At 39.5% G+C, this 26,811-nt stretch overlaps 1 protein-coding gene across 1 annotated transcript in view; it reads right to left on the bottom strand.

The window, feature by feature from the left end:
• LOC149160690 (protein SEEDLING PLASTID DEVELOPMENT 1-like) overlaps positions 1–26,811 on the bottom strand; it is a 275,377-nt gene that overhangs the window by 104,432 nt on the left and 144,134 nt on the right. The window lies entirely within an intron of this gene.

The following is a 26,811-nucleotide window of genomic DNA, read 5'->3' as shown; positions in this document are numbered from 1 at the left end:
GGAATAATTGCTATAGCACATTCCTCGCTAAGAGGGAGTGTTGATTTTTGGGTAGCATGCTCTAGCTCCGAAATTTTGTGGTGGAGCTAGAACACATGAGATATCCAAGACCCAGAAATCGTTTGGTGAAATTCCATCCGGATTGTATTTTATTAAAATAATTAATATTTTTAATGCGGTTCCTAAGTCTAAACTTAGAAAAATTAAAATATTAATGGGTATTAATGAAAATATGGGTGAGAAGCTTCTAAGAGACGAGGATCAAGTCTAATTTAATCTCAGTCATTGGTTAGAGACTTAATCTCGGCCGTTGATTTCTCAATAGGAAAAGTATAAATGGAGGCTTGGGGTCAGTTGGAGAACACACACAGGGAGATTGAGGTAATCGATTTTCTGAGGTGAGAAGTTCTCAGGAGGAAAATCAATTAGGGAGATCTTGCAGCTGCGGGGCAGTGATAGTTCGGGAATATAGAGAGAGAGGCTGAGAGAGACTTGTGGAGGTAGCACAGTAGCCGAGAGAGCTAACGTTAGGCCAGTGTGGGCCCACGCAACCTTTATGCAGAGCCAGGAGGGCCAACACAACGGAAGAACTGCCTTCCACACAGAAAGTCGGGCAACTACCAGAAATTACCGAAATAGCCGGGAAAGCTAACGCAATGGGCAGAAGGGCTAACGGACAGTCTCAGAGAGCTCCACGCAGGCCCATGCAGTTACTGCAAAGGGGCAACGAAGTTGTAGCCAGGGCCAGCCACTTTTGCTTCCGGATCAACCGAATTCTGTCGGGTAAAGTGAGGTAAAACTCACTCAGGTTCTCCGCTATTGTATTTCTCTGTCACTGGTTTGCCAGGAGGGCAACCAACATATGTATTCAAAACTTCTTCTTAATAATAGAAAACCCTCAGAGTTGCTGCATCGGTTTTCTCGCATTGGTTTTTTCCGAGTATGTTTAGTCCAAAAATATGTGTGTCCTTTGCATGGTTTTCTTATTTATTTTTCAGTACTTGATCTATATAGTGGTGTAGTTTATAGTGTATTTACATTAATATTTTCTGAAAATAACTTGTTAAATGAAGTACACAAGTAGGTAATGTAAATTAGTTTTCTGCAGTCGGATTTCTAGTTGTTAGATTCAGAAATTTTCACACCCTTGACATAGTCCATGGCATCATTATCTTCCAAAGTCAAATCCAAAATCATCTTCCATGCCTGATAGTCGGATTTGTCCTTGAGCTTTTCCTCGGATTTGAAGAAAGATGTAGTCGTCATTGGGACTAGTTCCAAGTCCTTGTCTAACAGCTTCCTTTAGTGATTCCTTTGCTTCGCTCTTGCTTGGGCTTTGTCTTCACCTTAGCTCTGATTCCATGTTAATTTTAGATAAAAATGGTACGTTCTATGCTTAAGACAATTTACTTCAATGTTTCTTTCTTCCTAGACGCATCTAGTTTGTTTCTTTTCTCTTTTGGTACATGAAATTATACAGGACATCCAAAATTTCTAAAATGAGAAACATCAAGTTTCTTACTGGTGAATACTTCTTCGGGTGTCTTGAAGTCCAAAGCTTGATGTGGGCATCAGTTTAGATCTACAGTGGAGGCCGAAATTTTAGATCTACAGTGGAGGCCGAAATTCTACAGCTAGAGGTCGAAGAAGTGCTTCTGGAAGAGATTTGATTGGGTTTGACTGGATCAAAGTTAGCACATCATTCGGAGAGGTTGGTCTTGGTCTTGGAGGGTTTTGAAGTCAGTCTTGAGGTCTTTGAATTCGTCAATTGAAGAATCTATAAGGAAGAGAAGAGATTTGCAAGTTTTCCTCTTAAGTGGAGAGGTTGTAGCCCTGGCTTGCAACCTATATTTTGTGTTCTTGTTCTTCTTGTTTCTAGTAACTGTTTGATGATACACGCATATAATAATAAGTAAAAAGACATCACAAGCAGTTATCAAGTGAAGAGAAATAACTATAATAATTGCCCTATAGATTTCGTCAACACCACCTATAGGATTTATGAAGGAATTCACATCATCCAGCAAAGACACCTACAACAGTCCTCTAGCCACTTGTAATGCGACTTGCTCATTGGGATCATCACCTCTTCTCCAATTGTCATGGGTTATTTGCATTGGGATTTTATCCTAATTGTGTATAAAGAGACCCATTGGGCTCTATTGTTCCCATGGTTGGAAGATGGAAGTTTGTTGCAACTCTATCAAATTTTTTATTCAAGTAATAAGAAGTTAAGTTCCAAGTTGGGTTTTATGTTGTTTTTCCTTGTAGCATGAGGTAACATGGTATTTTTTCATTGAGTTCTTCTTTGCATTGCACCTATTTTTCTGTTATAGACTAAGGCATTCTTGTCTAGGGAAGGAAAGCTACAACTACTAGTAGTTTTCCTTGGCTTGCATATATCCTAAACTAAGTTGAGATTTGTAAGTTCTCAGCTAAACAACAAATCCAACTTTGCCATCATATGGCAAGTTCCTATTGAGACTAATATTTGGCTTTACAAGATTGTGGTTGTATTGAAACAGGTTACCAATTGCAATGTAGTTAGGGATGTCCTTTGTTAGACAAGCCATCTCCATTGATTTCACAGAACACATAATTCAAAGAGCCAAAGAGTCTCCAAAGTAATTCAAAGAAGAAAGATCAAGAGGGGGTTTCTAGGTTAATTCGAGAGCATTTCAAGGGGGTCAAATTGCTAGAGATTGTAAGGCCAAATTGCTAAAGCGAGAAGAAGGTTGATTTTTTGGAGAGGCTGAATTTTCTGAGGTGCCAAGGTTGTTCGAGAGGAAAACGCAGGGCCAAGTAGCTGGTGAAGAGGTGGGTTGAATTTATTCAAAGGAAATTTTTTAGTGGGCCAAATTCTTCCAGTGGGGCCGACTTACAGGTTCTTGTCAATGCATACTTTCTTGTAATTTCTCCATGGTTCGAAACCCTTATTTTCCTTAGATTAAATTAATGAAGGAGAATTGTTTGTTAGTTTCTGTAGCATCGAATGTGTTCTAGCCACGAAATTCGGTGGAGAGGCTAGAATACATGAGATCTCCAAACCCAGAAATCGTTTCTGGAAATTCCACCTAGAAATGGATTAATTAGATTATTAACCAGTTTTTAAATATTTCCCAAGTCTGAACTTAGGGAATATGGTTAATTAATCATAATTAATTAATTCAAGGTGTGAATCATCTAGAAACTCACACGGATCAACTCCAAGATGATCCTAGCCATTGATTGAGTTTAAATCTTGGTTGTTAGTGCTCCAACAGTGGATTATAAGAGGAAGTTGATGGGCACTTGGAGAAGACACTTCTGTAGTTTGATTTTCTTGGCAGATCGATTTCCAGAGAGTAGCAGTGGTTGTCGGAAAGCCAGAGATCAAAGCGGAGCTAGTGAGGTGAAGAGACTGATTCGGAGTAAGTTTTCCAGATTTGAAGAGGCAGCAGCAAGTGACAGAATTAATCCATGCAGAAGTAGCACAAGGACTGCATATTAGCTGAAGCAAAGTAGTTTGATTTAGCTGAGGAGGAGGCCGATTCAGTTTCCAGAGTGTGAAAATTCCAGAACTAGAATCATATTGCAGCAACTGGTATTATTTCTTTTAACTAATAAATTAATTATTCAATTTATTGCAATGGCAACATCGAAATAAACACACTGCAACCTTCACAAATGAAAACTGCGGAAATAAATAACATTGGAACTAAGGAAATACTAGCACACACACATAAAAATTAACATCGTTGTTTTTTAACAAAAAGCCCCGGAAAACCCCAATGCGGGAAAACCGGTGTAGCAAATGAGGGTTTTATTTTATTATGTAGTAGTGAAATTTGAGTATAATCTATGGATGCCCAACCAACAATCCAATCAACAAGTATCTGACAGTAATAATTAGAGAGAAAATTCTCTCAATCCCAGCACTATCTTCTACAGAAAATCGGTCGTCCAAACCCCAACGTTAGCCCTTTTGCGCTGCCTCTACGTTGTCCCTCACATGTGTGGCTCAATTTTGCCTCTGAGCAAGTCGTCTAGCCTATCTCTGCTGCTGGAAGTGACTCTCCCCCTCTAGAAGACTTTCCTGGCCTCTGGAAACTGAATCGACCTCCTCCTCAGCTAAATCGAACTACTTTGCGTCAGCGTCTACGAAGCTTCTGCGTGGATCACTTTTGTCACTTGTTGTTGTCTCTCCAGATCTGGAAAACTTCCTCCGGATCATTGTCCCTGCCCCTCACTAACCCTGCTTCGATCGCTGGCTTTCCTATAACTGTTGCATCTTGTTGCCCCTTGATACTTCATCTCTCCCTATCTACTAAATCTATGATGTCTACTAGTCCAAGCATGCTTCTGAAATATTCAAATTTCTTATTTGGAAGAGATTTCATCAACACATCAGCTACTTGTTCATTAGTCAGAATGTATTGTAGCTTCACAACCCCATCCTGCACCAAACTTCTAATATAGTGGTACTTGTTATTAATATGCTTCGTCTTGGCATGGAACACAGGGTCTTCAGACATCTTGATGTTGCTTTGATTATCACAATTTATAATTGTAGGATCTAATGGCCCTCCAAACAAATCTGATAGAAGCTTTCTTAACCAAACTGCTTCTTTTCCTACTTCACATGCAGCAATATATTCGGCTTCAACACTACTCAAAGCAACTGTATCTTGTTTTCTACTCATCCAAGAAATCATTGTGGATCCCAAACTGAAACAACCACTGGTAGTGCTTCTTCCATCTATCTCACTGCCACCCCAATCAGAATCGGTAAAACCTGTTAATCGAATCTCCTTCCCATCATATTTTAGGCAGTGATGAATAGTTCCATGTAGGTATCTCAAAATGTGCTTTGCAGCTATCCAATGATCATGACGAGGCTCCAACTGAAATTGACTTAAAACATTTACAACAAAGCATATATCAGGTCTAGTGTTCACCAAGTACATCAAGGAGCCAACCAACTTTCAGTAACTTGTGGGATCAACAGGACTAGAATCGAAACTTCTTAACTTTTTTAGATTTGTGATCATGGGAGTTGTCATAGGCTTGGAATCCATCATATCGAACTTTTGTAACATCTTGATTATGTACTTTCCTTGACCAAGATATATCTCACTGAGTTTTTACCAAACTTCCAAGCCCAAGTAGTAATGCATAAGTCCTAGAGCTTTCATTTCAAATTCAGCTGCCAGTATCTTCTTACATTCTAAAATTATGCACTCCACACCTATAACAAATAAATCATCCACATATAAAAGTATGATGACTAGTTCATTCTTCACTATCTTGACATAGAGTTTTGCATCTGCAAATCTTTTGACAAAGCCAATCCTTATAAGATAGACATCCATTCTTGCGTACCAACCCCTAGGAGCTTGTTTCAAGCCATATAGTGTTGAGAAATCTAGGGACAGCTAGATTAGGTGATTTCTCTTACTTTGATAACTTCTTGTGATGTATTTTTACTTAACTTGATTAGCTTCTTCTTTCACTTGATTATTATTAGTGTTCTTAACATCAAATAGCTACCAAACAATAAAGATCGAAGAGACAAGAGGAAACAAAATATAGGCTGCTAGCCAGGGCCAAAACCTCTCTTCTTGAGAGGAAAACCCACAAGAATTCTTCTCTTCTTATATAATTTTCAGAAGACGAATTCCAAGACCTATGACACTTGACAAAGACCCCTCCGAGACCAAGTCAACCCTCCTTCTTGATGAGCTTTCCTTACACAATTTACAGCAACAAACTTTGACATTCCAGCAACTTCTCTAGTAGTTTCGACCCCAACAACTGTTCCAGGAACTTCGACCCCAACAACTTTTCCAGCAACTTCAGAATTTCGTTTCAATGATGTTATTTTATTTCCTTCACTATATTAGTTATTGCATTTTTATCTTAATTAGATACTCTTATTTTGATTTATTTCCATCTCCAAGAAAGAATAAGACTTCATGTATTACTCCTTCCCTAGCATTTTGCACAAATTTTGTGAGATCTTTTTAGGAGTTATAAGTGGAAGATTGTGGGGTTCCCACATCTTCCTGAGTGGAAATGTGACTTGCAAAGGAGCTTCCTAAACACTAAAAATCTTGTGGAACTTGGATTCCCATGTAGCTTTTGAAGAGTTGACTTTGATAAGATATGGGACACACGAGACCAAGTGGACCCAAGTTAGGTCAAGAGGATGGAAGTTAGCAACCAATGATGATTTTGACCTAACCTAGGAAAAGGAGGGGATCAAAGAAAGAATCTTTACTTAAAGGTGCAAAATGATCCCTATGAGGTACTAGCCTAGGGAAACCTAGAGAAAAATTCGGTCTCAAGGCTAGGGCTTGGGATATCTCACAATCCCACCGTTAAAATCTCCTCAAATTTGGAGGGGACCTAGGAGACACACCAGCATAGAAGAGGCCAAGAGATTGAAGTTTTTCTATGGGTGGTTTATCGGGAAAGTGATGCCCTAGGAGGCCTAATGTGGCTAGACCTAGAATAAAGAAGAAGAGGTGAAGAAAAATGGTTCTTTAAAATGATCACCTTATGGTAGACCAGTGCCTAATCCTTTGGGAGATTGGAGTCAGGAAGAATATGAGCATGGACTTTGTTTCTAGGTTAAGGAGGCTTCAAGGACAACTTCGCTTGTCATTAGGCCAAAGGAGAGTGACCTTAAAAGCTTTTACACTTCATTTTGCAAGGTAAGATGGCTTGTCAAGATAAATTCAATCATAGAATTATCCCACAGAGAATTCCTTCAACATACATGGCCCATACATAGAGAGATGCTACATAGAAACATAATTCCACAATTTCGTAGTAAATGCATGCAGCAAATAGCCCTAGTAAAGCGAAAATCCCATCATCAATTCATGTGACAAAGTAAAAGAAGAAAGAGCATTAAATTTGTACTTACATGTAAGAGGATATATCCAACCATCAATAAACTTGCCAATCGAGGAGCTCTAAGATAAGATAATCCATACATCAAAATTCATCCATGCTCCAAAATTTCGTCCACCAAGAAGGAATAGTGAAAATCTCTAAAGAGATACAAGTCAAAACCAAATGATGATGCTAGAATGAATCATCATCACTTCTATTTATACACTTCTAATGAATTTGATTTAGCTACTTTGGCCTACATTAGCCCCTAAAATATAATAATGTGCAAAATAAATAAGTTTTGGTGACAAGCCCACCAAACTAGCTCATAAACAAAAGAATAAGCCTCTTAAGAGGTTGAATGATCAATAATACATGTCATTGGGCCTTCTAAGAAACTTGATGAAGTCCACAAATGCCACAGTGATGAATAGGACTCCCAAAAGTAGTGGACAAGGGGTTGGCCCCTTGTTCTCCAAATAATAAACTTGTGGTGCTCCCAATGGATGCGAGGGAACACGAGTAACCTCATGGGCCTCCAAGTAGGTCGAAGATGCATGTAGACCATCTGTAAGGGCTCATATGATGGTGTAAGTGATGCCACATCAGCATAAAAGTCTTGGGTCATCTACCAAGTGTATAGTACAATTGTAAGGTCGTCTAGGCATGGTGAACTAGGTGCATCTTCCTCGTCCAATCGGTGAATCTCAGGCAATTTCTGAACATTTATGGGGATCCATGGAGTGTTGTCTACTGCTTTGAAGGTCCATGGCTCTCAACACACACCCTACATGTGCCAATGTAGCCCTCGGGAGGGTTAGGACCTCGTATAGGGAGACCTAACTCAAAATGGAGACCATCTGCAATCCTGCCTAAGATCTAATGCGTCCCCTAGCCTTTTAGTACAAGTCATCAAAGGAAATCGAGTTAAAGAACTTACAAACAATGGACAACATGTGGGCACTTCATAATGACATGCCCTTCCATAGTGGGCTCTGGCATGTGTTAATGTCTCCAAGCTCCAAATGGGGTTAACCAAGTATCTTAGTAGGTGGTTTCTACCTTTAAAGGGGATAGTATGTCCAAGGTACATCCTTCAAAGGGTGGTGGCATGTGATAAAGAGATGAATGGAGTAGGGAATGAAGAGGGGCAGCCCTGGGCCACATGCTTGGGTACCAGGGTAGCTAGTAAAAGGGAATCCCATACTTGGTTATATAATGTATAGGAGGGAGTAATCGTGGTAAATCCCCTCATGAGTCCTAGGTCCTAGGTCCTAGGTGATGTTTCCAACGGCTTAGTTTGATGATCCATCTTAAAATGAATTAAAAAAATTAAAAATGAATAAAAATAATAAAATAATAAAAAATTAAAAAAGAAAAATGAAGCAAAAACCCTAACTAATAAAATAATAATATTTTAAGTTAATAAATCGACGGATGAGATCAAGAGATGTCTTGATCCTCATCAACGGTCGAGATCAGTTCTACATGGATCACCCAAAACTAGCCGTTGGGATCATTTCCTTTATATAGGGTCTTAGGGGGTCATTTCAGATGATCTGATCTGTGAGTCTGTACTGAAAGCTCTCTTGTAATCTGATTTCTGATTAATAAAGAAGACTTTGGGGTTCAAACTGGCTGGTGTTACTCTCTGGGATTGCTGTGAGATCTTTAATTTTCTGCATATTTCAGTTTTCAGCCATTAATCATAGCTTGTTTTTTTTAGAGTAGTGTGAGCACAGGTATCTTGTTCACCTGCTAGGGTTTGAGGGCTGCTAGGGTTTCTGAAATAATGGCAGGTATCTCCATTATTTCCTGAGATCTAGCAGCTTTCTCTCTCTCTTTGCTGATGGTTGCTTGAGATGTGCAGGAAAACATTTTTTGAAGGAAATTGTGTGGGCGTTCGGGGAAGTTCTCGGCTGAACCAGCCAACTCCCGCAGGCTCTTCTGTGCAGAGCCCAGCTGATTGTGCCCTGGGTTAATCATTAGGAGTTTCTTTTCTGTTTTACATTGAGAGATTTTCTTTCTGTTCACAGTGAAGCTCAAAATTGTTGATATATTGAAAACATTACTGTTGTTATTGCTGAATCTGGCATTTCAGGGGCCACATATCTGTAAATTTATTAGCTGTCTTAGGGTTTAATTTTTTTCTGTTCTAGGGTTTTAGATTTTGCTTTATGCAGTTTTGATTTGGGTTTTGTCGTTTTTTGCAGCACTGCCGTCAAGGTTTATACGCTGTCACACTGTGCATAAGCAACAGATTCTAACGAAAGGCATTTTTTGGTTTGCTGGTTTATACATGCACAAACACACAGAGATCCGCCAGCAGCTCCAACATTTCATAATCCACGTCAATCTTCTGCAATCGTTAAAAGCCCAGAGGTTATATGTTAGCAGGCCGCATGCCCCTTCTGTCCATCGAAAATCTGCATAAGTTTCATTTGTCGGCCGACTGGAACTGGAAAACGCATCTTCGATTCATGCACAGCACCTTTAATATCCGGTGGCCAGCGTGAAATAAGCTCCAGAAATCCTGTGGCTTCATTCTTCCAGCCTGCAGCAAGATCTGTCGTCCTATCTCCATCCACAGTATACCTGCATTCTTTCCCACTCAGTTTCTGCCATACGCATGACCCCTCTGCCTGCTATCGATTTGTCATTTGTTATTCCGCAGCTGCTCTCACCGCCTCACATCGACCTCTTCCTCCCTTTCATGCTGTCGGCAGACTTACATTCCCACGCCGTCACCTGCAGAAGTCCCGATTCATCTTTTATGAGCCCAGGTTTATTCAACAAAATTTTTAGCGAGATTGTGTAAGTCAAGTGGTGTTCTGCATCTTCATCATCGAACTCTTGATCTTTACAGGCATCGTTTTCTTTGAAGGCACTTGCGTGGGCAACAAATCCTACTCACACCGGCAACTGGTATGGATTTGATCTGCGGTTCAGGTAAATCGCCCAGATACGTTAATCCTCATTCACGCTGACGGTAATCTGGTAAGGTCGCAGGCCATCACGTCTTGAAACCGTCATCGTTTTCATAACAGATAAATCGAGCTTGTTTGTGGTCATTGTATGAGTGAGACTGTTGCGTCGATCTTTGGCATTCATGAATTCTCCTAAATCCGTGGCTTGGCTTGTTGTTGCAGTCCGCATCCATTTTTCCTGAGCCTGTCTCATTGCATTCCGCCGTTTTCTCATTCCTTCGTTGTTTATTTTTCATACATTTTACGGTAGGCTTTGCATGTTAGGGTTTTGGGTTAGTTTAGATTTAAAGTTTTAAATCTTAATACTTTAATTTAAGTTTTATTTCTTTTAAATCATATAAAAAAAAAAAGAAATGCGATTTCCCCTTTTGAATTAGGATTTAGATTTTAGATCTTTTAATTATAGGTTAGCGTAGATTATAGGTTAAATTTTAATTTAGTTTTCTTTATTTTTTTTTTTTTTGGGTTCAGCTTAGTTACGTATCTTAGATTTCAATTAGATTTTTAATGAGATTTTACTTTTGGTGTGAGTTTGGTTATAAAAAATAAAAATTAAAAATTAAAAAGTGGCATTCAGTTTTTTAATTGTTATTTTTAGGATTTTGATTTTTTAATTTTAGATTAACTTTAGACTTTAGATTTAGGATTTTAATATAATTTTAATTAGTTTTCATTTTGTTTTTATATTCTTAGATTTTTGTTAGATTTTTTTTCTTTTTTTTAATAAAATAAAAAAAAAAAAAGGATTTAAAAAATTGCGGAAATATTATTTTGCCAGATTCAGTGGTTTTCACGATATATCTTTCATGTTGAGATCTGAAATCTTCAAGTCGGGATACGAATAGGATATCTGGTTAATGGTTTATAACTCGTGGTGGTTTGAAACATTCATCTTTTTTAATTTTCAGTTGCTGGATATCGTTTTCATCATTCTAAGAGCATTGTGATTTAGCTGATTGCTGTTCATGGTCCATATTTTTATATCATTTAACAAGTAATCGTTTTAACCACAATCTCTTAAGGCACTGGTCTGCTAAGTTAATCAAATCCATCGAGTGCTTTTCATATCGTGTCTCGTGTCTCCCAACCAACTGGTCGACAGTTGGTCTCATCATCTCACAGGGACTACCCCCCTTAGCCGCGGGAGACAGGCTTAAACGGAGGGATCGGGGATCAGAGTGACAGCCCCCGGTCTGAGCGTTGTCGTGCCAATCTGCGCGACAACATTTTTTGGCGCCGTTGCCGGGGACACTTTGTTCTCGGTGTTTCAAACGACAATCATTCATCTCCTCATCTTTCTCATCTCTCATTTGAGCTGGCGGATTCGACCTTTAAGGTTATCATTTGGATCTTTTATTGCCTTATTTTTCGCCATATCAGCAGCATCTCTTCGGTGTGTTTCTTGTTTGGGTGGCGACTCCATTTTTTATTTTTTCCCAGACAAGAAGCCTCCCGCATATCTGTTTGTTGGTTACTTCTTGGATCTTAGAATCAGTTTTATTGTTCAAGTGGCGACTCCACTTCTTTCATCTTTTGATTTTCTTGAGCAAAGAGCTAGTTCTATCATCCATCTGATCCCTTATTGTTCATCATGGAGTATTCATTTAAGCCATGTCGTTTTACTGAACGTCTCCATGATTTTCCGGAAGATGCCCTTCCTGAATTGCCTATTTTTTCAGATGGTGATCCAATCGCTGCTAAAAGGCATATTGACTTGTTTATTCGCTTCATGATCATATATTGCAGACCCCCTCAGTTTCATCATGGTGATATCAAAATGCGTCTATTTGTTCTTTCTTTAGAAGATGATGCTTTGAATTGGTTTAACAATTTTCCTAAGGATTCTTTCTCTTCTTTGGCTGATATTATCAATGCTTTTGAAGATAGATATGGTTATCCAAACAGCTTGCCTTCTTCCTCCAAAATTGTGCAACAGAATGTAAGTAATTTGATAGGAGGTCCAGCTGAAAGATCCCAGGACGATTCTTCATGTCAAAATGTGTCATCCACCGAAAATATTGCAGATCAAGTTCATGATAGTGAAAAATCAGGGACAAATGACAATGAAAAAGAAGAGCAAAAGCAAATTATACGAGATCTAATGATGCTGGTAAGAAATATGGAAATCAATCAAACTAATTATGTCAATGATGTGAAAACTTTATGCACTCACCTGGAGAAACGTAATAGAGAGATTGAGGTCACGCAAAACCAGCATGCTAAGGAAATTGAGGCCATAAAAACTAATTATGAAACAGAAATTAGAATCATGCAAAGCAGGTTGTCGATCTTAGAGGAAAATATGGTGACCATGAAAGCTGATCATGATAGGGAAATTGACTCTATGCAAAACAAGCTATTAACCATAGATGAGGAAATGACCATCATGACGTTCAACCATAATAATCAAGTGGCTGACATACAAGCGAACCATAAAGAAGAAATAAATTTTATACAGCATTGCTTGATGGACATAAAGGAAAAGAATGTTAGAGTAATAAAAGACATGCAAGAACACCATGCCAGACAAATCAGTGATATAAAGGTTCAACATTCTAGTCAGATGGATGCCATTAGAATACAAGTTCAAAGGTTTCAGCAATTGGAAGATGAGAGAAACCAACAAACATCAACAGATCAGGAGCCTTCTCATTTGCTGCAACAAGATTCATCTTATTATTGGGAGGTTGTTGATTCGATTGAAAGACGGTTGATTGAGGGTGATCCAGACAGACTTAAGAATGATAGAGATCAGATGCAAGATGAAGAAAGACATAGCATGCATATCTTACATACTTCATCTGATAGCTTTGAAACAGAAAGTACCAGGTCATCAGTAATTCAACCTGCCAGAAAGAAAAAGCGTAAGAGAAAGAAGATGAGACGAAGATTTGATACATCAGACGGCCGTGAGCAGCTTGATTTTCGGATAGGAAAAAGTCCTACCATATGCAAAATTGGACATGGCACATCCGACAAGCAGCCCACAGATTTGCCTGAAAGCAGGCAAATGCTCAGTATGCACTATATTGAACACATCTGATGCCGTAGGGCATCCTTTGTATCGTATTTCTAACCCTACTCCTTGTTTTTTTCCGCATTTTCGTTTCTGTTTTAGATAGTTAATAAATGAAGAGCTTTTATCTTTATTGTGCTTAACGTATATGCTGATTTTTGGATGGACGCTACTTATTTTTGTGTTGTATGGATGCAGATTCTGGATTCTCACATTCCTGCAAGCAGCAACGTGTCCCCAAGTAGAGCCAGATGTTGACCCCTACTGGTCAACTACCCATGCAGTGTACCCCGTCTTTTCTTGACAGAAAGAAGCAGCCCCTGATCAACATGTCCGTGCCATCCTGCCATCATCAGCAGTTTGATCTTTTTTGTAAACCTAGTCTGCATGTATTAACTATAAATAATCTTAGCAGACATGAAGTCATGTATGTAATTTGCCTAGGTGGACCTAACTTTCTCTGATGATAATCTACGTCCCGGAAGGTTTTTTGTCTCACCGATCCACGGATCGGCAGAGTTTTCCTTCAAACCTGACCCCAAAGCCGGGATTGATTTTGCCATTAGAACTTTAGGAGAATCCTAGTGTGTTGATCTGCTAGATTATCGTTGTGTCGCAGAGCTGGGTGTTTTGTGAGGGTCTGTATTAAATGGGTTTGTCCCTTAAGATGTAATTTTGTAAAAGTCATGATGTAATGTGTCCTGAGGGTCGAGAAATGTTGTAAATCCCCTCATGAGTCCTAGGTCCTAGGTCCTAGGTGATGTTTCCAACGGCTTAGTTTGATGATCCATCTTAAAATGAATTAAAAAAATTAAAAATGAATAAAAATAATAAAATAATAAAAAATTAAAAAAAAAAATGAAGCAAAAACCCTAACTAATAAAATAATAATATTTTAAGTTAATAAATCGACGGATGAGATCAAGAGATGTCTTGATCCTCATCAACGGTCGAGATCAGTTCTACATGGATCACCCAAAACTAGCCGTTGGGATCATTTCCTTTATATAGGGTCTTAGGGGGTCATTTCAGATCATCTGATCTGTGAGTCTGTACTGAAAGCTCTCTTGTAATCTGATTTCTGATTAATAAAGAAGACTTTGGGGTTCAAACTGGCTGGTGTTACTCTCTGGGATTGCTGTGAGATCTTTAATTTTCTGCATATTTCAGTTTTCAGCCATTAATCATAGCTTGTTTTTTTTAGAGTAGTGTGAGCACAGGTATCTTGTTCACCTGCTAGGGTTTGAGGGCTGCTAGGGTTTCTGAAATAATGGCAGGTATCTCCATTATTTCCTGAGATCTAGCAGCTTTCTCTCTCTCTTTGCTGATGGTTGCTTGAGATGTGCAGGAAAACATTTTTTGAAGGAAATTTTATGGGCGTTCGGGGAAGTTCTCGGCTGAACCAGCCAACTCCCGCAGGCTCTTCTGTGCAGAGCCCAGCTGATTGTGCCCTGGGTTAATCATTAGGAGTTTCTTTTCTGTTTTACATTGAGAGATTTTCTTTCTGTTCACAGTGAAGCTCAAAATTGTTGATATATTGAAAACATTACTGTTGTTATTGCTGAATCTGGCATTTCAGGGGCCACATATCTGTAAATTTATTAGCTGTCTTAGGGTTTAATTTTTTTCTGTTCTAGGGTTTTAGATTTTGCTTTATGCAGTTTTGATTAGGGTTTTGTCGTTTTTTGCAGCACTGCCGTCAAGGTTTATACGCTGTCACACTGTGCATAAGCAACAGATTCTAACGAAAGGCATTTTTTGGTTTGCTGGTTTATACATGCACAAACACACAGAGATCCGCCAGCAGCTCCAACATTTCATAATCCACGTCAATCTTCTGCAATCGTTAAAAGCCCAGAGGTTATATGTTAGCAGGCCGCATGCCCCTTCTGTCCATCGAAAATCTGCATAAGTTTCATTTGTCGGCTGACTGGAACTGGAAAACGCATCTTCGATTCATGCACAGCACCTTTAGTATCCGGTGGCCAGCGTGAAATAAGCCCCAGAAATCCTGTGGCTTCATTCTTCCAGCCTGCAGCAAGATCTATCGTCCTATCTCCATCCACAGTATACCTGCATTCTTTCCCACTCAGTTTCTGCCATACGCATGACCCCTCTGCCTGCTATCGATTTGTCATTTGTTATTCCGCAACTGCTCTCACCGCCTCACATCGACCTCTTCCTCCCTTTCATGCTGTCGGCAGACTTACATTCCCACGCCGTCACCTGCAGAAGTCCCGATTCATCTTTTATGAGCCCAGGTTTATTCAACAAAATTTTTAGCGAGATTGTGTAAGTCAAGTGGTGTTCTGCGTCTTCATCATCGAACTCTTGATCTTTACAGGCATCGTTTTCTTTGAAGGCACTTGCGTGGGCAACAAATCCTACTCACACCGGCAACTGGTATGGATTTGATCTGCGGTTCAGGTAAATCGCCCAGATACGTTAATCCTCATTCACGCTGACGGTAATCTGGTAAGGTCGCAGGCCATCACGTCTTGAAACCGTCATCGTTTTCATAACAGATAAATCGAGCTTGTTTGTGGTCATTGTATGAGTGAGACTGTTGCGTCGATCTTTGGCATTCATGAATTCTCCTAAATCCGTGGCTTGGCTTGTTGTTGCAGTCCGCATCCATTTTTCCTGAGCCTGTCTCATTGCATTCCGCCGTTTTCTCATTCCTTCGTTGTTTTATTTTTCATACATTTTACGGTAGGCTTTGCATGTTAGGGTTTTGGGTTAGTTTAGATTTAAAGTTTTAAATCTTAATACTTTAATTTAAGTTTTATTTCTTTTAAATCATATAAAAAAAAAAAAAATGCGATTTCCCCTTTTGAATTAGGATTTAGATTTTAGATCTTTTAATTATAGGTTAGCATAGATTATAGGTTAAATTTTAATTTAGTTTTCTTTATTTTTTTTGGGTTCAGGTTAGTTACGTATCTTAGATTTCAATTAGATTTTTAATGATATTTTACTTTTGGTTTGAGTTTGGTTATAAAAAATAAAAATTAAAAATTAAAAAGTGGCATTCAGTTTTTTTAATTGTTATTTTTAGGATTTTGATTTTTTAATTTTAGATTAACTTTACACTTTAGATTTAGGATTTTAATATAATTTTAATTAGTTTTCATTTTGTTTTTATATTCTTAGATTTTTGTTAGATTTTTTTTCTTTTTTTTAATAAAATAAAAAAAAAAAAAAGGATTTAAAAAATTGCGGAAATATTATTTTGCCAGATTCAGTGGTTTTCACGATATATCTTTCATGTTGAGATCTGAAATCTTCAAGTCGGGATACGAATAGGATATCTGGTTAATGGTTTATAACTCGTGGTGGTTTGAAACATTCATTTTTTTTTTAATTTTCAGTTGCTGGATATCGTTTTCATCATTCTAAGAGCATTGTGATTTAGCTGATTGTTGTTCATGGTCCATATTTTTATATCATTTAACAAGTAATCGTTTTAACCACAATCTCTTAAAGCACTGGTCTGCTAAGTTAATCAAATCCATCGAGTGCTTTTCATATCGTGTCTCGTGTCTCCCAACCAACTGGTCGACAGTTGGTCTCATCATCTCACAGGGACTACCCCCCTTAGCCGCGGGAGACAGGCTTAAACGGAGGGATCGGGGATCAGAGTGACAGCCCCCGGTCTGAGCGTTGTCGTGCCAATCTGCGCGACAACAGGTGGTTTATCGGGAAAGTGATTCCCTAAGAGGAATAATGTGGCTGGACCTAGAATAAAGAAAAGGTAAATAAAAATGGTTCTTTAAAATGATCACCTTATGGTAGACCAGTGCCTAATCCTTTGGGGATATTGGAGTCAGGAAGAATATGACAATCGACTTCGTTTCTAGGTCAAGGTGGCTTCAAGGACAACTTCGCTTGTCATTAGGCCAAAGGAGAGTGACCTTAAAAGCTTTTACACTTCGTTTTGCAAGGTAAGATGGCTTGTCAAGATAAATTCAATCATAGAATTATCCCTAGGAGAATTCGTTCAACATACATGGCCCATACATAGAGAGATGCTACATAGAAACATAATTCCACAATTTCGCAGTAAATGCATGCAACAATTAGCCCTAGTATAGCGAAAATCTCATCATCAATGCATGTGACAAAGTAAAAGAAGAAATAGCATTAAATTTGTACTTACATGTAAGAGAATATATCCAACCATCAATAAACTTGCCAATCAAGAAGCTCCAAGATAAGAAAAGATAATCCAAACATCAAAATTCATCCATGCTCCAAAATTTCGTCCACCAAGAAGGAATAGCAAAAATCTCTAGAGAGATACAAGTCAAAACCAAGTGATGATGCTAAAATGAATCCTCATCACTTCTATTTATACACTTCTAATGAGTTCAATTTAGCTACTTGGGCCTACATTAGCCCCTAAAATACAATAATGTGCAAAATAACTAACTTTTAGTGACAAGCCCACCAAACTAGCTCATAAACAAAATAGTAAGTGGTCGAATGATAAATAATACATGTCGTTGGACCTTCTAAGAAGCCTGATTAAATCCATAAGTGCCATAATGATGAATAGTACTCCCAAAAGTAGTGGACAAGGGATTAGCCCCTTGTTCTCCAAATAATAAACCTGTGGTGCTCCCAATGGGTGTGAGGGCACACAAGTAACCTCATGGGCCTCCAAGTAGATCGAAGATGCCTGTAGACCATCTGTAAGGGCTCAAATGATGGTGTAAGTGATGCCACATCAGCATACAAGTCCTGGGTCATCTGCCAAGTGTATGGTACAACTGTGGGGCCGATTGGGCATGGTGAACTAGGTGCATCTTCCTCGTCCAATAGGTGAATCTCGAGCACTTTCTGAACATCTCTAGGTATCCATGGAGTGTTGTCTACTACTATGGAGGTCCATGGCTCTCAACACACACCCTACATGTGCCAATGTATCCCTCGGGACAGTTAGGACCCCATATAGGGAGACCAAACCCAAAATGGAGACCATTTGCAATCCTGCATAAGATCCAATCCGTCTCCTAGCCTTCCAGTACAATAAGTCAGCAAAGGCAATCGAGCTAAAGAGCTTACAAACCGTGGATAACAGGTGGGCACTTCATAATAGCATGCCCTTCCATAGTGGGCTTTGGCATGTACTAATGTCTCCAAGCTCCAAATGGGGTTAACCAAGTATCCTATTAAGTGGATTCTACCTTTAAAGGGGATAGAATGTCCAAGGTACATCCTTCAAAGAGTGGTGGCATGTGATAAAGAGATGAATGGAGTAGGGAATGAAAAGGGGCAGCCCTCAACCACATGCTGGGGTCAAGGTTACTTGGGAACGGGAGCAAGAGTGGGAGAGGGAGCGACATTTTCAAAAGCTTCCAATTCGGGAGATAATCGAGGAGCGAATTTTTATATAATATATTTTTTTTTATATTTTGATGCATATAATGATATATGTCAACAAAAGCATGTAGAATAATGAATTAGATATAAAAAGCATAAAAACATAGATTAAACCATATAACATCAGTCATCTAGAAGTTATAATCTTCATCAACCACATCCACAAATTAGTAACATACAACATATTGAGTCTCATGATTCATCAATCTTAAAGCTTCAAGCTTTCAAAATTCAATATATAACATTTATCATCATTGATCACCAAAGTTGTACTTGTAAGCTAAGTGTAACCATTACAACAAAAAATATCTAACATGAAATGAAATGTTATAAAATGAAACAAAACAACTTTCAACTTTCACGAAGCATCATATTCATAATTCATTACCAATGAGTTATAATTGCCAACTTCAAACTTAAATTTTCATATATAGTTTACAAAAAATATCATAATAAATATGAAAGAGTCAACAGTGATAAAAACTACTAGAAACTAGAAAAGAAAAGTAAATCTATTATCTATTGCTAATGCTTGGGCCTCTTGCCGCCACGAGAAATGTCTAATTTTTTAGTCTTGTTGGAAAATCAAGATCTTTGTCATTAATATCACCCTATAAGCATTAATATCTAGAGGTATATTTTCCATTACCTCTAGATTTGTATAGGAATCTTTGTCATTAATATCACCCTCTAAGCATTAACATAAGATAGAAAAAACATAGCATGTCAAGTCAAGATTTTGTTTGAGTGATGGGAACATTTTTAGGAGGGTCATGATAGAGGAGTTCGACAACCAATGTCACTGACATCAAGGTACATAGAGGGATTGGTACTCTTGATTAAATACGAGTTCCATACCCTAATACACGACAAAATCCAATGGAGACATTGCAATCCCCCCAATCATGAAATCCTAAAAAACTGATAAGTCTATTGGATTTTGAATGAGATCTAAAATTCTACTTTCTCCATATGAAATCCAATGAGATCGAAACCACTCTCAAGCATCCTAAGTCATTTCATGGTAATGTTAAAAATTTAAGTAAAAGGACGAAAATGAAGATTAAGGAGAATGTCACTTTTACTTTAAGAATTTAACATTCTTAACATTACCAATTTACCATGAATCGCATATTAATACTAGGGCCATAAGCTTGATCATTAGGCTACTCCACTCAAAAATTATTTGTTTCTTTCAAAAAGAATTGCATTTGGAATGTTACTTCAACAAAAAAAATGCAAAAAAGGCTAGGGAGCGAAATTTTCGCTTTCGAAATTCGCTCCTTGAGGGAGCAATTTCAGGAGCGCACTCCTGAGGTCGCTCCCAAGTCACTCCCAAGGGGAGCGCGCTCCGAGAGCGAGTTCGAGGGGGGGGGGAGCCACTCCCCCGCAACCCTAGAGCCTGGGTACTAAGGTGGCTAACAAAAGAGAAGCCCATACTTGGGTATATAATGTATAGGAGGGAGTAATCATGGTATATGAGGTGCCCCGACCTTGATTTTTCCACCCTTCTTTATATACCTTTTGCCTTTTATGATTTTTCTTTGATTAACTGCTCGGGGCTCAAGGAATAAGAGCACAATGTGTAAGGTATAGCAGTGGATACCCCCTTTAGGGTAGGGTGGTTCATTGCCCACCACTTAGTGTTAATCGAATCTGGGCTAGTCTTAGTTATTGCTTTTTTACTTATTAGTATGCAGTATTTTGTAAATTTTTAGAAGCAGATGCTTCTAGTTCTATGTAGTCACTGGTTAGGAGTTAGGACCCAATGCTTTGGATCGTGTTTGGACTCATAACATATATGAGATACTGATTCATTCATGATATTTTGGACATATATTGATATTATGCATTGTTCAGACATGGCTTTATTGAATATCAATGAAAAATGTTTTTTTTTTTTTTAATTCAATATATGTGTATATCTTTATTTATTGTATTCACCGATTTTTTCCTAATCCGATTAAAACTATTCGTTGTTTTGCCTCGCTGACTTATTGTCGATTCCGAGTCTAGTAACATTGTTCAAGAGAGATGGCACAAAGGTTAAACTAGCCACTGGGGCTAGTGGAATGTTGAAGATGGTCAAAGATCCCAAGAATAATCAAGCGAACAAGTCAAAGGAAGCCAAGGTGTTGAATATCTAGCCTCATGGGCCAAGTTGAGGCCCTTCTATTAGCCTTTGGAGGTCGATAAACTGAAGTTTTGAGTTAGTTGTGAGTCAAAGTGGAACGTTGGACTTCTTGTAGAACAAAAGTACCCATTGCAAAGCCCAGTATCCTCCTTTCCACCAAAGCAAACTTCCTTGGACCAAGTGGAGTTCTCATGGACCAAATCAAACCAAGCAAAGCAGGTTAAACCACCTTATCTAGACGTTGGGTCGTCATTTGAGTTGGACGTTGAGCATTGTTGGGAAACTATTCTTCATTTATTGCCTCTATAAGGTCAACTCCTTGCAGTAGAGTTGAGTTTCTTCCATTTTCCAACTGTTATAACTGTTAAATAAATTCTGGAAATTTTTTAGGCAAACAAATACAACCTGGAAATCTGAAAATCAATTTCCAGTTAGCTGGAAATTGCATTTTAAGTCAGATTTTAGCAGAGGAAAGGCTTCCAAAGCCTCATTAATCACCTTTTAGCCATCCCACACTTTAGGGTAACTCCCTAGAGGTGTTTTGACACAGTGGGTTGGCTGATAAAAACAAAATAGATTGTTGTCGTTGTACTTTTACACGAACTTTATAGTTTGTCCTATTGTACAGCAAGTTGTTTTCAGCTGTAACTCCTTAACCAGTCATCTAAACTGCTAAATAACTTCATATTTGGTTAGGATAAATTTAGTAGACAAAAATCCATAGGTCATACACCATATCTTTGATTTATTTTGGCTACTAATATCTGATGTTAGAAATATGCATTGTTTAGGCACTATTTTACAACAGGACAACAAACATATTGAAAACACCTCCACCCCATTGACGCCACATAAGGCATTGGACACATACTGAAGTTGTTGCGGAATTTAGGGGCGGCTCCTCCATAGGATTTTTTGGGGGTGTTGGGCCTAAATAGCGAGGGCTTGGGCCGTGGTGACAGTGGGTCCTTGCCCTATATGTGTCCATCCTAACAAGACTATTGGGACCTTAGTTGTCGTGCTAAAAAGATTGGTAACAAGAATTTCAAGGGTTCTTTTCTTTAGATGAAGCATTAAATGTTTTAGGAACTGCCTAATGGCTAATTAGGGGGTAGAACTCATTCTAGGCTTTTGCCCATGCACTAAATAATGTCCCAACCATTTTTTCATTTTACATTTTCTTTCATTGTGGCTTTATGTGCTTTTAATTTTCTTTCAGTTGCATCAAACCTCAGGGCCAAGTTTTCGGGCCCCAACTCAAGGATGTTGATGAAGGGTGCCGATTTCAATGACTAATGACTACCAACCCAAAGAATCGAGATGGATAACCAGAAGAGATTGAAATTGGTAAGTGTGGATTACCTTGGACACACCAATTAGTGCTTCCCCAGTAGTGTCCTTCCTAAACCATAAGGCCTCATAGGAGGTCCCACTGGACTAGAGTCAAAGACTAATCTTCCAAGTGAAATGTGGGAACAGGAAGTTAGACCACCAATATGCCTTGTGATCCACATTAATATGCCCGTAACATTAAATGAAAGCACATGATTGCAAGAATGGTTGAAGTACCTACTGATAGATGTCACACCTTCCTTCAAGAAGAAATATCAGATGGGAGAGAGATCCTACAAGAGTAATAGATGCAAAATCCTGGCATAGTACCATCCTGGGGTTGTATTGAAAATTTATGAATCTAACAAACCAGAAATCCTATTGCAGTAAACTGATTTGCATTACCTACTTGTGTTCTTCATTTTAACAAGTTATTTTTAAAATTATTCAAAAAATATTAATGCAAATACATTGCAGCCTACACCAATATACAGATCAAGTACTGAAAAATAAATGAGACAACCACACAAAGGACACACTTATTTTTGGACTAAACGTCCCCGGAAAAACCCAATGCGGGAAAATTGGTGCAGCAGATATGAGGGTTTTATTATTAAGCATATTTTTTAATACAACTAGGGTGCCAAATCCGGCTCACCGAACAGAGAATAAACCCGGCAGAAGTACCTCTATCCGGAGACATATTTTGGCGAATCCAAGAACTAGATGAACAAACCTCACAGGTGACTACATTGTCCCCAATGCTTGTGCAATGATGGCTACTCCAAGCTCTATGCTAGAACTGCGTCACCTCCTCTAGAAGCTACGTCAACCTCCCAGTGAGCCTTCTCGGCTCAGAAAATGATCTGCTTAACTGTTGCTTGATCTGTCGCAAAGAAACCCCAGCACTGCCTCTAAGTGATTGCGTCGGCTCCTCTAGCCTCTGCGTCACCCTTCTGGAGCTGCGTTGTCTCTCCCTGGTGTTATGCTGCCTCTCTACTATGTATTCTCGGCCTTGGACTGAAGTCCCTTTGTCGAACTACCCTTCTTTGCACTAGAAACTCACTCCAAAATTTTCAGCAAGCCACGCCCCAGAATTTCGAATTAGCTCAAGTGTTGCTCTCCCTGTGTGTGTTCTCCAACTGACCCCAAGCCTTCCTTTATACTTTTCATGTTGAGAAATCAACGACCATGATCTAATCCCTAATCAACAGCTAAGATTAAATTAGACTTGATCCTCGTCTCTTAGAAGCTTCTCACCCATATTTTCATTAATACCATTAATATTTTAATTTTCCTAAGTTTAGACTTAGGAACCCCATTAAAAATATTAATTATTTTAATAAAATACAATCCGGGTGGAATTTCACCAAAGAATTTTTGGGTCTTGGATATCTCATGTGTTCTAGCCCCTCCACAAAATTTCGGAGCTAGAGCACATCCGATGCTACCCAAAAATCAACACTCCCTCTTAGCGAGGAATGTGCTCTAGTAATACTTCCCAGCAGAAGTATCACACTGATCTACGGCATCGGTCCTCTGCGCTACTGATGCTCGACTTGCTGCCCTTCATCCACTGCGCTACTGCAACCTGTACTGTTGCCCATGACACTGCCACTGTCACTGTTGCATCTGTACTGCAGCTCCCTCTCAATATGTTGCATCATGCTGCCCATAGCACTGCCACTGCTAACTACTGCACTGCAACTCAGTTGCTGAGAAGTAAGCAACTGAAAAGCCACCCAAAAGCTGACATGTTGGTCAATCTGGATGCCCCTTGATGTTGAAGCTACCTCTGCTGCTAATCTGTGTTGACCCTCTGATGCTACTGTGTTGTTGTTGTATTTGCTTTGTGCCTTCCGCACTGCTGCAACACTCCACTGCGTTGCTTCAGACTTTGGCACTCTAGCTCTGCCACTGTTGCTCCATCATCCCTCACACCAACTGACTCCCATCATTCTGCTATTGTCATTAAGGGCTCCTGTAGCCGTATGTGATCCAAGAGTTTGGGCACCTCAAGGATCCTGCCCCCTTATGTAGTCCTCCCGACTACAGCTCAATATCACCCCACCTCTTCTCTAGAGGTGCATGAGCACTCATGGCGCAATCCTCATCGTCCTCCTTGTCAACTTGCGCTAGAGCAACCTTTGAGTCAGACTTCTCTTCTTTGCCCTTCTTCTGAGGACACTGCGTGGCGAAATGACCCATTTCTCCACATCTGAAGCATCTGACTTTGGATATGTCCTTCTTCTTTCGTTTATGTTGCCCTTGTTGTCCTGTTAATGCGAGAGCCGCATCCTCCTCTTCCTCCTTCTTGATTCTGACCCCTTTGTTGCTACTTCCCGCCTTGGTCAACCATCTAATCTCTTCCTGTCGAAGAGCTACCCACATCTCCTCCCAACTAGGAAGAGAAGCCCTGCCCAAGATGCTTTGGACAGAGGTTTCCCAGTCTTCGTGACTGCATTCAAGGTAGTCCTCACCATAAATTCAGGATCTGTTGTAACCCCTACAGAAGTTAACTAATCACGAATCCTTTGCAACCTGAGAAGGAAGGGATCGATTTCTTCTCCCTTCTGCATTTGAAACTGTCTCAACTAACTCTCAAGCAACATCTTCCGCTGAACGGAAGTTCTCTCGTACAATGTGGTCAAGGCCTCCCACATTTCCCTTGTTGTGTCCTTCTCAACGATATGCAGTCACATGATCCTTGACCCCGTCCAAGATCATGCACTTCGCTTTCGCTTGAGCCTCCTCGTACTTCTTGAAAGGATCAACATCAACCGGATCAGCAATCGTCCTCAAGGCATAATCCTTGATGTGATTTTTATCCAAAACTACCAGGATCCTGGCCTTCTAGATGATGAAGTTAGATGCTCGATCCAACCTGTCCTAATCCCTCTATCCGTTAACGGCCATCTTTGCTCAAATCAATATCGAACTGGTTCTCTTCTCCCTCTTTCGCTGCTACCCCAGCAAAACTCGGATCTGGATTTCTTTGGCGCTAGAAATCCTCTAAGGAACAAGCTCCCTCTGAATTTCGATTTCCTTCACAGAAATCCTTCTGCCAACCACTGTTGAACCGTTCCTCTTTAATCTCTCTTTGCTGCTACTCAGCACTGGACCTAGATTTCTTGGCAAGAAATCTTCTGAGGAACTGATTCCCTCTACTTTGCTTCTGCCCCACTAGGTATAGTTTTGCACCATCAGAATCAGCACCCCACCAACAACTCCAGATGAAATTTGCGTTGTACCTCCAACCACGGCGACCGGAAAAATGAGACTCAACAGTCACTGCGTTGGCCCAGTAACCACTACGCTGCCCTTTGCAGCAACGGTGTCACCTAATCAAGCTGACGCAGGCTTTGCGTGAGCCTTCCTTGGTGACTGCGTCACCCCTCCTCTGCTCTCTTGCCTAGAAACTGTGTTGTCTCTTGGGACAGTTGTATTCACACATAGATTTTCCTTTGTCCTTTCGTCGATGGCTTCAGTCCTCCTTGATCTGCAATCGCTCCGATACCATGTGAAAATTTATGAATCTAACAAACCAGAAATCCTACTGTAGTAAACCGATTTGCATTACCTACTTGTGTTCTTCATTTTAACAAGTTATTTTCATAATTATTCAGAAAATATTAATGCAAATACATTGAAACCTACACCAATATACAGATCAAGTAATGAAAAATAAATGAGACAACCACACAAAAGACACACTTATTTTTGGACTAGACGTCCCCAGAAAAATCCAATGCGGGAAAACCAGTGCAGCAGATATGAGGGTTTTATTATTAAGCAGATTTTTAAATACAACTAGAGTACCAAATCCGGCTCACTCAATAGAGAATAACCCCGGCAGAAGTACCTCTATCCGGAGACAGATATTTTGGCGAATCCAACAACTGGATGAACAAACCTCACAAGTGACTGCGTTGTCCGCAGTGCTTGTGCAGCGATGGCTGCTCCAAGCTCTGCACTAGAACTGCGTCACCTCCTCTAGAAGTTGTGTCACCCTCCCAGTGAGCCTTCCCGGATCAGAAATCAATCTGCTGAACTATTGCTTGATCTGCCCCACAAAAACACCAGCATTGCCTCTAAGTGACTGCGTCAGCTCCTTTAGCCTCTGCATCATGCTTCTGGAACCATGTTGTCTCTCCCTGGTGTTGCGCTGCCTCTCTGCTATGTATTCTCGGCCTTGGACTGAAGTCCCTTTGTAGAACTACCCCTCTCTGCACTAGAAACTCACTCCAAAATTCTTAGCAAACCATGCCCCAGAATTTTGAATTAGCTCAAGTGTTGCTCTCCCTGTGTGTGTTCTCCAACTGACCCCAAGCCTTCTTTTATACTTTTCCTGTTGAGAAATCAACTGTCATGATCTAATCCCTAATCAACGGCTAAGAATAAATTAGACTTGATCCTCGTCTCTTAAAATCTTTTCATCCATATTTTCATTAATACCCACTAATATTTTAATTTTCCTAAGTTTAGACTTAGGAACCCCATTAAAAATATTAATTATTTTAATAAAATACAATCCAGGAGGAATTTCACCAAATATTTCTGGGTCTTGGAGATCTCATGTGTTCTAGCCCCTACACAAAATTTCGGAGCTAGAGCACATCCAATGCTACCCAAAAATCAATAGTTGTTGGCTGGTTGGTTGTCCTAAGTGTTACCCACTTCTGGTGGTTAACAAGACCCTCAAGGTGGAAGGGTGCAATCTATAGAGATAGCATTGCAGTTGAAAAACATTGAAAATATTTGTGGAACACTGTTTGAGAGGTCTTTCGTTACTTTAGAGGAGGACAAGTAAACCTACCTTTAGTGGAGGGGCTTCTAAGCACAATGTTAGATAAATTTTAAAGTGGTGTGTTATCTAGCTTTGTTGTTTTTGTACACATTGATTCATTAAAGTTTGGGTATAAGGCTAAGACACCCATCCTACTTATGTTGGAAGGAGCAACGCAAGGACTTAGGTGTGCTTTTTTATTGTATATTTTCTACTACAATGGAAGATGCAATTTTTCAAAGAAAAAAAATGTGAGGAAAAACTCCGCTTCAAACGTCCTCCTACAGAATGT

This window comes from Pinus tabuliformis, chromosome 5_2 (assembly GCF_031772625.1).
Source record: "Pinus tabuliformis cultivar Carrire ecotype Pingquan chromosome 5_2, CPIR1, whole genome shotgun sequence".
NCBI lineage: Eukaryota > Viridiplantae > Streptophyta > Pinopsida > Pinales > Pinaceae > Pinus > Pinus tabuliformis.
The sequence above is the reverse complement of the archived record's forward strand: the minus strand, read 5'-3'. Positions and strand labels throughout refer to the sequence as shown.